Genomic DNA, 14,741 nt, shown 5'->3' with positions numbered 1-14,741 from the left:
ATGCTCACACGTGTGAGACGTGCATCCGATCAACGACGATAACACATATGAGATGTGTGGGGTGAGTTTGATTGTGATTGAATCTGATCAACTCTATGACATGTGGGATGCGTGTGAAGACATTGTGATTGAATCCAATGTGGGAGTGAATCCAATTAATCATGTTTCGCATAGTAGTGAGTAATCGAGAGTGAATCTAGATAATGTTTGCCACTTGTTGTTATTATTTTTGTGACTAGATCCAAAGTCATTGGGATCTAACACTATGGACTACCTTTGAGTATAGATCATAAGTTTGGGACAACAAAGGTGAACATTGGATAGAATTATCTAGCCGTGCACATGTGTGCAAAATAATTAATTTTGTATGGTTTGGCCCATTGTACATATGTTGGGCAAGGTTTATTTTCGATAAGATACTTTAAAAGCATTGGACTATGATTCAATTTTGTAAAAACCCAATTTTGTGAAAAAAGCTATGCTATTTATGGCTCCAAGGGCTAAATTTATGAAAATGATTTAAATACCACGTGTGGGAAAAGAGCCGCACACGTCCAAGGGGAGGGGGAGATCGCACCCAATCTTGTGTTCTTTGATTTTGATGTTCTTGAGTTTATAATATGGTGTGGTGAAAATTAATTAATTTTTGGTATATGCAATTCTCCATGTACCAAAGGTCTAGGGAGAGGAGCGCGATCGTAACAAGGATGCGGTCCATACATTTTTACACAAGTGGACGGACTTGCATCGCTTACGCCGCACTCCCCCTGCTGTTATGGTCACTGAGACGAGTCTCATAACTTAGATGTGTACACACATCGACCAAACCCTAACACCCATTAACCCCTGAACCCCGCTAGCACTAATAATACTCTCGAGACTTCGAAAGCTATTAACTTATGCTAGGGTTCGACTTCCGTATAGGACCATAGTCATGACAGTTTAATTTTGTAAAAGCCCAATTTTGGAAAAAAAAACTATGCTATTTATGGCTCCAAGGGCTAAATTTATGAAATATGATTTGTGGGAGAGGAGCCACACATGTCGGGGGGAAAGATTGCACCCAATCTTGTGTTCTTTGATTTTATGGTTTGGTGCAAAGTCTATGGCTAATTTAATTATTAATTAATTTGTGGTGTATCCAATTCTCCATGTACCAAAGGTCCTGTAACACTTAAGGCCAATTACATGATCCTTGTGTTGCTACCTAGAGCATGAGTTTATGCACACACAAGTTGAAGGACCCAAAGTAGCAAGGGCATACACTCAAGAGGAGCTCACATGGGTGACCACACTACTCGGTTGCACTACAAGAGGTGCTACAAGAGAAGCTCACATGGGCGACCCACTACCTATGCTCCACTACCTATGCTGCACTACAAGAGGAGCTCACATGGGCAACCACTACACGATGCACCGCAAGAGGCACTGCAACAAGAAGCCAAGACCCTAGCACACAACAGACTCAAGCTCTCATGGATGCATTCCAAAACAAACTTTCTGAGCACAACAAAAGGATTTCAAGAGTGACCAATTTAGGAATTTTGGAAAACATTCACAATTTTAGCACAATTCTAAAAGAAGAGAAGGGGATGGCCTTTTCATCAAGGCATAGCATCAGAATTTACTTTAATCAACTATAAAAAATAAGAAAATGAGAAAACCATAGATTTGAAATCAAAAAGTAGAAATTTTAGCTTACATGGAGTTTGTAAGCTTTCCTTTGGCTTGAGGGATTGAGGGTTCTACTCTTGTTTGGATCAAGAGTGGCCACCAATTTCTTTGGAGAGGATTAAATAAAAAACAATTGAATTATCAAGAAAATTCAATGTAATTGGCTCTGGATAGGAGTAGAGTAATAGTGCATAAACACTATTAAGCTTTTACAAAGGGGGATGCTTCTATTTATAGGAAAAAGTGAGCCTCAAACCAAGCAAACTGATTCTAGAATTTTCCAGATCATTTTTGGGTTAGTTCAGCTTACTTTTTGGAACTAGACTTGAAATAGGAGAGAGGAGAGAAGAAATATCTCACTTAATTGATTTAAAATAGGAAAGTAATGATGAGAAAAAAGGCACCTCCTTCATGAGGGGGAATCCCCACTCTGAGGTATCAAAAATCAGTTTTTTAACTATTTTCTTTGGTCCTTAGTCCACTCTTCATCTTATGTGAGCATTTACTCATTTTTTTTTTGGGAGGGGGGGGTTTCTTTATTTCCTCAATTTATCTCCTCCCTACATTTGGATTAATCTTATTTGTCCCTCAAAACCTTAATCCAAAATTTTTAGAAAATATGGACCCTTAGGCTAAGGTCTTTTGAGCATATTATAATTTATTTCTAATGCACCTTAGGAAATTCTTTTTAAACTTTTATTTTGGAAAAATTTATTTTAATAAGAAAGGATATTTTTCCATCTAAAGATATCTAAAAATTAAATTATCTCTCTCTAGAATATTTTCTCTCTCTAGGTCAAAACAAGTAGAAACAAGATCTTTTATTATTCTGAAAAGGGGATTGATTTACAGGGGAAGATACTGGACATCTTTAGGGGCTGGGGAGGAATCTTACGGATTTGGTGTAGAATAGCTCTCTTTTTTGTTTTATAAAGAATGTTTTTTTGCTTAATTTTTAGCTTAAATTATTATTTTTATTTTTTTAAATATGGTTTTCAATGTTCCTAGGGCTTGCACATAATGTGTATTAGGTTTAGTTTGCATCCATTACATCAAACAATGCAATAGAATATAATTTTTAGTGATTTTTAACTCTCCTTAGAGTTAAACATAGAGCTAGAATCATTAATTTTTGTTTGATTAGTGTGTTTTTTGTCTGAATTGTATGCATTAGTTAGCAAGCATTAAGAGTAGCTTAATCATTGAATTTTTCTCTCAAAACCTTCAAAAAAGTCTTGAAATCGACTAATCTTTCTTGATTGACTAGTTTTTTCCATTAAGGGTGATTAATCCAATTCAAGAGGTAAATTTTTTAGAAAATGTGTTATTTAGGGTCCAAATTGATCATGTAAGAGGTCGAAATTAAATTTTTTAAATGTTTTGAGAGCATCTAGATGCATCAAAATACTTAATTACATCAATTGGATGAATTTTCTCTCTTTTGCTTAATTTTGCATAAAGAGAAGAGACCAAATTAAGAGTTTAATTAATTTCTATTTGTATATTAATTTACACATTAGTTGATGCACATAGCTTAGTAATTCCATGCTCTATCCAATGATGCGCTTAATGGTGTGAATTAATTAGTGATGGTTAATTATAGTCCTTGATTAATCTAAAAGAAAAAAAGATTAGTGAAAGGATTAATTTTGATTAATTCTTAAGTACTTTTTTACATAACTCATTAAGGTTAATGAGCATTAAATGAGAAGATACCAATGAGTTGTCAAATTGTCCATTTTGGGGGTTATTTATGAAGGGTGTAAGGGGGTGTCATAAAAAGGTTGACTTTTTTGATTCCCACTTGTTTTTTTGGGAAAATGCCCATATCTCTCCAATTTAAAATTCAAAAAATGTCCCCCTCCCAAACAAGGAAATTTGAATTTTCTCGGGCCCTTAAAAAAACCAAAAAAAAGGTTCTGTGAGCTATCTGTTTCACACCGTGAACCATTCTTGAACTTTCACACCATGAAACAATCCCTGCAAAAAAGAAAAAACCCGTGAGCCATGTGTTTCACGCCGTGAACCATTCCTGAACTTTCATGCCATAAAAGAATCCCTACAAAAAAAAACAAATCAAATCAAATTTAATTTTTTTCGTGAAGTTCGTTTCATGCTGTGAACTGCACCCTACTAGTTCATGACGTGAAACGGACTTCACCAAAAAAAAACACGATTTGATTTGAAAGAGGTTCGGTCGGCCCAAAAAAACCTCTGAAAAATAGCCCCATTTGGAGGCTTATATCTCCTAAACCGTGAATCCGGTGAACGCGCTCTAGTGCTCATCGGAAAGCTAGCATCGAGCTCTTCGAAATTGGTCTTGAGCATTCGAGGACTTCTTTTTGGCCTTCGACCCAGCAGCCTCAAAATTCGACCTAAAAATCAAGGCAAAAACCACCCTTAAGCACAAAATCGCCCATAACAACACGAAAACAATTGCAAACCATATTCGGGCTACTTTTTGAGGGTCTAAATGACAAAATCACTAAAACATCAAAGAGACAAAGTTGTAGTACTCCAAAAATACTACAACTCTCTCTTACATAGTTTTTTTAAATTCCTTTTAGAACACGTTTAAAAACAAGCTACGAAAAGCACGAAAAATCCTTCCGAAAAAAAATCATCCTAAGACAATGATGGAAAACAGGTTTTGAGACCTCTTCCATTTGGAATACTACTAGCATATACTTTTTTCGAAAAAAAATCTCAAGTCTATGTGCGTGTAACCCCTAAGCTAATTAGGGCAAACGCGGACACTCGTTTGACCTAACGAAGGGTACACCAGGCCTCCCGAGGCTGTAATGGACTATAAGAAAACCTAAAAAGCAAAAAAAAAACTATTACTCATTAAAGGAGCAATTAGTAGCTTCAAGATATGGCGACAATACAGGGACCACATGAGCCGACACCCTCACTGCTGAACCCAATAGTAGCTGACATTTGCGAGCCATTGGGATCCATGCCCCAACTGGTTCGGTCAGATGAGCTCAGTTAGTTAAGGCTTTTGACTACGTTAGGGAAAAGTTGTCCTGGTGGAATCGCCCATGCTTTCCAAGCAAAGGAAGTTTTTCCAGGTTCGGTTTTGGAAAAAACTGATGGATTAGTCTCTTGTCCGGATATCCGTGGTGGGCGAGGCCCCGAGTGTGGGACCCTGCCCCCACGCAAGAAGTGCTACTTCCGCTGCTAGGCTTACCTTGCTAGTCGTAGAAGTCATGATTTGGAGTACCTTCTAGATTTGGTTGGTTAACATTGTCTTTGTCTTCAATTATGCTCATGGCCGCAACTCAATTCTATGTCTTCTCTGGGCACTCATATGCATAATGTCCTTCTTTGTCACATCTGTAACATGTAATCGCACGAGGCTTATTATTCTTCTTTGCTGGTTCGGTCTTCTTTCCATTCGCTTTTGAACCATTGTCCTTTGCTGCTTCACTTTTACGTTGAAATTTCTCAAAATGTTTGGAAAGAGGGTTAAATCGAGAAAACTGCAGAATGTGAGAATTCGCCACTGTAGTGTCCCTAGAAAAATCATTTTTCTTCTCACAGTTTGTTGCTAAAGAAACGGTGTTGCTAAGAAAATGAGGATGGAACATGTTCACTTCCGCTCTAATGAGTGACTTCAATCCTGCTATGAACTTTTGCTTTTGGTCCTTTGATCGCACTCTCTCGATGGCCTGAAGTTGGATAAGTGTTTGCCAAAATTTATCCACATACATCTACACTGTTTCTTTATCAAGTTGGCATAGCATGTCCCATTGTTGACACGCCCTGGCTTTGTATTAAGGTGGAAGATTTTTTTTTTTTGATGAGATTTTGAAATGCCTTCCAAGTCTTTGGTCTAACTGGTCCTTGCTTGATGGGGTTCCACCATAGAGATGCACTTTCAACCAAATAGTTGGTAGCATATTTGACTTTGTCCTTCTCTGAAAAATCTTCCCCATAAAAATAGTTGTCAAGTTGACTAATCCATGACAATACGATCTTTGGTTCCTTCTTAGCATTAAAATTTTGAAAAGTGAAAGCTTTGTGGCTAATCTTGCCTTCCTTCTTCATTTCTTGTGCTTGAAGAGTAGCTTCTTGTACTATCTTGTGTATGCAATGTCCCTAGAATCTGAAGAATTAGATCCGGGAGACGACCTTCTTCTTTTCTTGTATGAAATTCTTCTCTTAAGTTCTTCTATTTGATTACGCTCACTAGGGAGTTAAGCTTGAAGTGAATTTACTTGATCATGGATAGTTGGTGGTGGTAGTGGATAGGTTGCCATTGTAGAAGAACGAAGCAAAATAATATGGAAGTGTGGAAATAAAATAGGAAAAGTAACAAGCTTATCTCACTCAAACCCGTGTATTTAAAAGAAGGCTTGTTGAAGCGCCGAAAGTTGTTGGTGTCCAATGAACAATAAGAATAATAATCCAATATCGCCTTGATGTTAACAATTCGAAAAGAAGCCCGTTCAAAACCGCTTCGAAAAATTTTCAGAAATTTAGCCAAAAAATAACGCCCAAGTCTTAGTCACTTGCTGAAATTTTCTTTTTGCTTTTGTAAAAGTCCCTTTCTTTATTTTCTTTGTGAGGGTAAGAGGGCTTTAAGCTTGTTATAAATATAAGATTTTTAAAGCTTATGTAAGGTAAAACATAGGCTCTTTTTTTGGTTATTTAAAGCTTAAAGTAAAGCTAAGCTTTTAAAAGCTTATGGCAATAAACTTTAGAAACACAGAAAGCTTTTAGTGGTTTAAGCTTTAAAAAATATTAATAAGAAAAAGACTACTCGGTTGGCTAAACCCTGTTGGCCTGTGCGTGGCACATTGAAGAAACGAAGGAGGTAGGAAATAAGAATGTCACACCTCTTTTTGGATGAAAATGCTACCGTCGCCATCATGAAGTGGTGAATAATTAAAAGAAAATTTACCTTTGATTAGAGGTTTAATCCATAATTTTCTTACAATGTAAAACCCAAGAGTGCTTTTCTTCAATTTGATTCATGGGCAAATCTCCACATTGATTATGAATTTTGGGCATACAAGGTGCTTGGAAATTGTGAAAATAGGCTAATACCCTCCTTAAAGAGTTGATTTTATCCATACAGATGGATTATGGCGAGGATTATAATTGATGAAGGTGGTTTTGGAAGAAGAAGGATGGTTTCACTTCAAGAAAAGTGGTTTTATGCATATGGGAGTTTTAAAACCTCAACCCTTGATCCAAATCCTGATCCGACGGCCCAAAACTTTCCCATAAACCATTGAATATTTGCTCAAAGGTCTCTTTGCTTTTGCCTCCTTTGCCCTTTGGATTTTTGAATGAATCTTGTCTTTGTCCAAAGCCCTTGTACCTTTGCTTTACAGGCTTTTTGCAGATTCACCACTTCCTGTGCAAGTATTTTGAATTGCGCCATGCTAATAACCTTTGAGAAAAAATCAATTTCTTGAATTTTCTTCTTTAAGTCTCCATGACCCAAATTCAATATTTTAATTTATCGTGCTATGATACCATTGTTATGTCTTCACACACATTGCATGTGTCACAAAGTTGATCAGATTCACTCACAATCAAACTCACACCACACGTCTCACACGTGTTACCATTGATCGGATTCACTCACAATCAACTTAGCTTGGGTAGATCTCACAAGTGTTATTGTTGATCGGATTCACTCACAATCAACTTAGCTTGGATACGTCTCACACGTGTTACCGTTGATCAGATTCACTCACAATCAACTTAACCCAAGATATTCTTTTCACTTGTTGGGTCACCCAACAATCAATAAATTAATTACCGTAACATCCCTCTTGCTTGGGTTGCAACTATCCTCAGTTGTATATTTAATTTTAGCAAGTGAAAAGAGTTAGGATAGAGTATCCATCTATATAGAATCCCTCTCAACACTTAATTATGCCATCACAGATAAATATCATTAAAAGTATCCATCACCACAGACATCAAAAAGAGTATCCTTCACACGGAAACCAACAGGAGTATTCTTCATAGACAACCTATTAATTTTTCTTGGTGTAGTATTGAGATGAAGATAATTGTAATAAATTGAAATAATTTTATGTATAATAAAATCTATGGGCTCAATGTGAAATTATAATAAGTGACATATATCCGTCGGTGATGATAAATCGAAAAACATATGTGCAACATTGTTAGTTCATTGAAGTCTTAAAAGTAAATGGTCTAATATGTATTTTCTTCTGCGTTTAGAAAGTACATATCAGTTATTGAAACTATTATGATAAATAATTTGAATTTAACTAAGCACTATCGATGGACTCTAAATTTCTCTTCATATTGAACAATGTATAAGAATGAAGTCGTAACTTAATATAACCCTAATTACGTTTGAAAGAATAATTATATTTCAATCCGTTCACATTGTTTCTCATTTTTCTCATCATAGAGTATCATCGCAATCAGATATATATATATAAAGGTACGACTCTCTTACGCTTCAGTTTTATGTTCATTATTTAAGTTTATTTGAACTATAAATGTAAATTAATCTTTCATCATCTAGACTTGTTCACTTAATCAAGATGGTTAGAATCATTTAGTAGTCATTTGTGTTTTATCAATTTTATCCATTCTTCATTTATAATCTCACATTCTCTCAAACAACCTTTCCAACTCAAGGTTTGTATTTTCCTATCCTTATATACATAACCAATTTAACTTTCATTCTTATGATGTTAAGATTATATTTAATAACTTTATATACGCTATTTCATAGAAGTATTAACCAGTCACATCTCTTTCGAGTGTTAATATTGCTTTTGATAGATTATTTCAATCATACCACATCAACGGAGGTATGTATATATATATATATTCATTTCATTTTATACAACTTTTCATAACTAATTCTATAATATTTATGCAACCTAAGAACCTAATTAATAAATCATAGATTCAACATTAAGATTATTTCAAGTCCAATAACTGAAATAAAGTTTCTAAATAGAGAAAATTTGTGTCATAATTTAAGTTTCAAAGGGAACTAGCCACTCCGCCTCAAACTTCTATTCTGAAGTGATGTATGGAATTAATCTGGTGGTATGGGACATCAGATTGGTTTCATATACTTACTCCAAACACATTAATGTCTTCTATCTTCTACCATCCTATACGTGTATGCATAACGCGCTTATGTGGTATAGGACACTTAGACTCGTCTTACATACATTCGTTTGATTGGTTCATTACATATGCATTATGTGTAGATCTAGTCTTCCACACTAATCATGAAGCCATCCTCTCGTGCGTTTATGCAACTATATATCGGGTACGCCTGTATATGGCATGCTTTTGGGCCTCCACTGTTTGTTTCATTTGGTTCGTATAAAGGGGTGATTCTCGACTTATGCCTGGCAAACATGTGTGTGGCTGCCTCCACTGTTTGTTTCTGTTGGTTCGTTATGGTGGGGTGATTCTCGGGATACTTACGTCTCACATACATGTGTGTGGCTGTTATTTGATTATTTATGGGTTGTCTATATCTCAAGACGACGTTGAGATTAATTGATGTGTTCAATTAATTGTTTAACTAATGTGGATAGCGTCTGAGTATAGCAAAACGAGAAGTGCGAGGGCATCGATTGAGGTGTCGCACTATACGAGGATACCGATGAGGTGTCGTATGGCTGGTGAATTGAGAGGTGGTATGAAGATGATGATCATTTTTCTTTTATATTAAAATTTTTGTACATGTTATTTTTTATTTCATAATCAGTGTGACGATCACCAATTTTGGTGTCCCACGAGTTTTCGTGATTGGTATTCCATGTCCATAAGAACTTCTGAGCCATGCCTTTGTGCCTCTGAGCCATGTTCGGACCTCTGAGTTTACCTTGCAGGTTATGACATCAACAATCTTGTTCTCTTGAGGACAGTGGCATTTTTCTTATGCAACTGAGGACAGTGGCATTTTTCTTATGCAATTGAGGACAGTTGCTTCCTCAAATGGGAGGAATGTTACATGTATATATATATTATCATATTTTTATGCATTAATAATTGTATAAAAATATGTTTAATTTAATTTGTACTAGATTCAGCTTAATGGAATGTGCAAGTGAGAACAAGATAGTATATGTGCAAATGTGCACAAAATTATTTTATGTAATAAGGCCCATTAACAATTATATTTGGGTAAAAGTTTTTATATGTATAAACTTTAGAGATTTTGATATGATTAAAAATATGTAAAGCTATACTACAAAAGTGAAAAAAGCAAACCCAATTTGTACTGAGGGCGATCTTTTCTTCCAACCCGTTGAGACGTTCAAAGCCCTCGGAGGTTTATTAAAACGGTTTAAAATCAAAGCTTATATATATATATATATATATATATATCCACCTCTCAGCGGCAGCGGACGGCCTAGTTACGTTTTCTATCTCTTTTCTCTTCCTCGAATCGGACAGCACGGATGCTTTGGCGACCTCCTAAAACCCTCAAACCCATCTCTCCCTTCTTAAAAGCCAGCTATCCATCGTCTCTTACTAATGATGAATGGTGGTAGTTCTCTCTCTCTCCATCTACATCGTTTCATGAAGTTTTTTTGTTTTCTTTTAAAAAACCCAAATTTCATTTTATTTCATTTATCTTCTCTCCCTCCAATCAGGCAACATTCACGGTTTTCTCTCCCTCCAATTAGGCAACATTCACGGCTGATTATCTCCCTTTCTCCCTTGCGTTAGCCCCGGCGACATCGTCGAAATTCCTTGAAGAACCTTTCTTCTCCATAGCACGCAACGAGCGAATGGGAGAGAGAAAGGCATAGCTATTATTACTTGCTTATTATTTAATCGAGCTTTTAAAAAGCTTAATATAATAAGCCAAATAATATTAAGCTTTTAAAAGCTTTGATATATATATATATATATATATAGATTTAAAGGTTTAAAAGTTTATGAAAATAAGCTTTAAAGCTTATGCCTCCCATCAATCTAAAATTTAAATTTCTTAAAACTTCAAAAAGAAAATTTACAAAAAAAATCTTCATGCTTTAAACATTGGCTGTCGGCGCACGAGTATGGGGGGACTGTGATTTTTTTAAAAATATACAAATATATATATATATGTAATAAGCGTTGATAAGCCTACTTCAAAGCTTTACTAAGCTTTGATTAAAGCTTAATTATAAAGCTTTCTAAAGCTCTAGATTTGTTTATTTAAACCATTTCAAAAAGCTTTTAATCTTTTGTTCAGATTTAAAGCTTATGCAATAAAACTTTAAATGGCCTAAAATCTTGAGCATAAATTTTATGCAAGGGTTTTGAAAGCTTATGTATAGGTATACCCTTATTCCTTCGCGAAAGCATGAATCAAAACCTTCTATAAACCAGGAGACCGGAGAAACAATTAGCAAAAACTTCTACATGTGACCTTAAGGCAAAAAGGTTATATTTTTATAATTCTAAAAATTTTCATTAGTCCAAACAAAAAGAAAGAGAAATCTTTGTTGAAAACCTCAAAAAGCTTTAACTTTTGGGAGTAAGACCGTAGATCGTAGAGACCAAAATCTTGCTCCAAGACCTCCTTTCAAGACTTAGAAGAGACTCTAAATTCTTTGTTCTAGTTTAATTATTTTTGTGATGCAGAGATTACAATATTTTCAGGATATCTACAACAATGTGCAAAACTTCAAGAGTTTACATATTTTTATTGTTGTGATATTCGCACTCTGCTTTTATCGTTTTATTCACAACTCATCATACCTTGAGGTAAATTTTTCTTATCCACCATGAATATTAGTTGCATTAGTCATATCTACATTTGTTTATCTAACACTTTACCATGTAGATGTGCTTCCCCAACATCATATGAGTACGTATTCAACCTGTAAGAAAGAACGAGAGTGTATGAGAGAAAGAAAGAGAGACTGTAGGAGAGAGATACTCAAAGTCCTCTATACATGCCTACCACAATTGCTTATGTATCCCAAATATACATTTATAACTTACCAAAATTGTTTTTAATAATCATAGATTTGAGCCTTAATGCAATATCACAATCTTAGCCCCAAAAATTAGTGGAGCTAGCATTGACTTCTCCCATGTCACAAAATGTCTACATAATGTATAAGCAGAAGTTTATGAGCTAATGATTAATCTATAACAACATGCAATATGCAACACATAGCATATGGCACATTATAGAACTTTGCTTGATACATGACATAGAGACATAACACATTGACACATTGTCACATGATGGCATTGGTACATGACGTAGTTGTGAGGGCATGGCATTGTCAAGAAGGAAACACCATCGCCATAGCAAGGAGCAATATCTTTTCCAGTGCCGAGAGTATCTAGATTAGTTAGTATCTAGATTTCTTAGGCTAGTTGTATTGCAGGGTACGCTTAAAACCATTGGATCCCATCTTAGGGGATCCAATGGTTTTGTGGGGTTGGCATGCTACTTGAGATGATTTTTGACACCAACATGATGTATGGCATGACACACTTGCATTGCCGACATCCCACCTTATTTCACACGATACACATGAGAGCGTGTGTGACACGACGAGGAGCTTGACACACGATGTATGGCATGACACGCCCACCTTATTTCACACGATACACATGAGAGCGTGTGTGACACGATGAGGAGCTTGACACACGAGAGCGTGTGTGAACCCTAAATATTTTTCTTTTAATTGCGTTTTGAGCGTCCCACGTACGGGTGGTGTGAACCCTAAATTCAGCCCACCACAATGCGTTTAAAAATGAAGAAACCCTCGCTACGGAGGCGTCTCTCAGCCGAGTGTGTAATGAGTGTGTAATGTAGCCGAGTGTGTAATGTAGTGAGCGCGCTAGCATTCTCCATGCGTAAGCTTCCTCACAGGTATGCGCGCGTGTGGATCCATAGATTTGTTCTCGTCCTGCTTGCTGTTTTTTTCCCCGATTGCTGTTGTTTTTTTTTTTGTTGTTGTGGGCACTTTGAAGATGATGAGATAAACCACAGTTATCCCTAACTGAAGGTCTAAACCTCGTGTGGACGTGACTACGGTTCTGACTCTTGTGCCCCCCCCTTCCCCCGCCCCGCCCCGCCCCCCCACTGTCTCTTCTTATTCTTATTTTTTCGAAATTGAGCTTTTTTTTCTGTTTCTTTTTCTTTTTTAATGGTAAAAGTTCACCTCGCCTTGTTTTTTAAGGGTATAATGCTTCAAGAAGGTTTTTGAAGGCTTCTGATTTGAGGCTTGTGGGCGTGCAAGACTGTTTGTAGGTTGGCTCAAATTAAAAGATTCTTGCAACTTGGAGCTACTACCCTACTTTAAGAAGAACTGGTAGCTAGTACAACTGTTTTGAATTATTTAATAGATAAAAGCAAATAGATCTCTTAATTCGAAATTTTGAGAGCTAATAAATGCCTGGAATGGTGTTAATAAGGTCTTCCAATGAACTGTAGATATCTGAATGTCAAATATGAATCATGTTTTACTGCATATGTGAAATTAACACATACTTCAAGTGCAAGTTAATGTACATTTAATTTCTTAAACGCTTGATTGGAGGGAAGCTTGCAAGCTTTATTGAGAATGAAGAGGAGTTTTTGTTTTGAGCTTCAAAAATCTATGTTGCAGAGATCTCTATGTTGACTGTGTATTAGTTTGCTGTAGGAGCCTAAGTTCTTGTACAAGCAGCGTCTCCTATCTTGGACGTATATAGCAGACTTGGGGGCTTAGGTGTACATAAAAGCTCCTATCTTGTGTCCCATTCTAATGCTCCTCTTGTTGCTAACTTCGAGCAATCCCCTTATCCACACCTTGCTTTGACCAAATGAGAATGATGACATGGTTCTTTACTCACAACTTGGGACAACTATGCATTGATAAAACTTTTGAGTATTGGATCAATGGAAGCCAGCCCTACAACATCCCCAAATGAATCTCACCATGAATCCACTATAGTTGCACATGCACGTAAATCAACACAAGCCAAATGTTGGACTCTCTTCAATAGCTACAGGAGGTCAATCATCCAACACCAACCAATACCAGCAGTGACCAGGTATTGCAGAGAAGAAAGTGAGTGACAAGGTGAAGCCTTCATTTGCTTGCATACATTGGTTCTAGTGGTGGCTAAGAATGAGTATGAAAATTCTACGCAGCAATTGTGGTGCAAAATACAAAATGAAGACCACTATTGAGCAATGGCAAGCTATTGGTGACCTTTGTGTCAAGAAAGGGTTAGCAGTCATGGACCAATGTAGTGAGAAATGGAGAAAGATGTATAGTCATTATAAGGAGATTTGTGATTGGGAAAGGAATATCCCTTCAAGAAAGAGTAGCTATTTGGACATTACGTCTTCTGGCAATCGAACTTTGATCATGGACTCTTTTGGAATTATAGATTGTTATTGGGACATCGATAGAGTTATTGTCACTTCCAAATGTAATAACATGGATGTTATTGGGGCTTCTCCTTCAATAACATGGATGTCTCTTGTGCCTTTAGTTGTTAGATTGTATTTAATCATTCGTATATCTTTTACAATACCTACACTAATTGCTTTTGGTTCCTAGTTATTGAAGAAAATAATCCCACAAATGGTTTCTCCACAATTGTGTCCGTTATCAATACTTCAAGTTTTCCACTTCAAGTTTTCCAAACGGGTTCGAGGAAACACTTACTAATAGTGGTGTGTGCAATACAAAACAAGAAAGGGAGAGTGCATATAGTGGATTATATATTTAATAAAACTATGAACATTTTGAATATAAGTTGAATTTTGATTTTTGATGTTTTATTTTTTAATTTATTTATATAAAATATCTATAAAGTTTTAAATTAGTTAATGTAAGTTATTTATAATAGCTTAAAATACAAAATTTAAATTTCGTTTGTTACATCATTCATTCTTCTAATTTAGAAGCTGTTTCAGCATTCATTCCTCTAATTTAGAAGCTATTTCACAATACTTGCTTCTATATATGTTCCACTTCTCTTGCTTTCTATTCTTATACACTTCACCGTTTAAATGGAGATTCAAATGGAAAGCTCTATGTTTTACATCAATGTAGGTGGATTATAAGGTGAACCTATTGTTAAAATTG

The 14,741-nt window shown here is 35.9% G+C and overlaps 1 long non-coding RNA gene across 1 annotated transcript; it reads left to right on the top strand.

The window, feature by feature from the left end:
- Positions 1-12,385: 12,385 nt before the first annotated feature.
- LOC147631066 (uncharacterized) lies at positions 12,386-14,206 on the top strand. Its single transcript, XR_015267462.1, has 2 exons — positions 12,386-12,529; positions 12,900-14,206. It is a non-coding gene; the product is annotated as an uncharacterized LOC147631066 (long non-coding RNA).
- Positions 14,207-14,741: the final 535 nt, after the last annotated feature.

Source organism: Cibotium barometz, chromosome 15 (genome assembly GCF_041138505.1).
Source record: "Cibotium barometz isolate CiBa-2024 chromosome 15, ASM4113850v1, whole genome shotgun sequence".
NCBI classification, from domain to species: Eukaryota; Viridiplantae; Streptophyta; class Polypodiopsida; order Cyatheales; family Cibotiaceae; genus Cibotium; species Cibotium barometz.
Note: the sequence above shows the minus strand (reverse complement) of the source record. Positions and strands in the feature narration are given on the sequence as shown.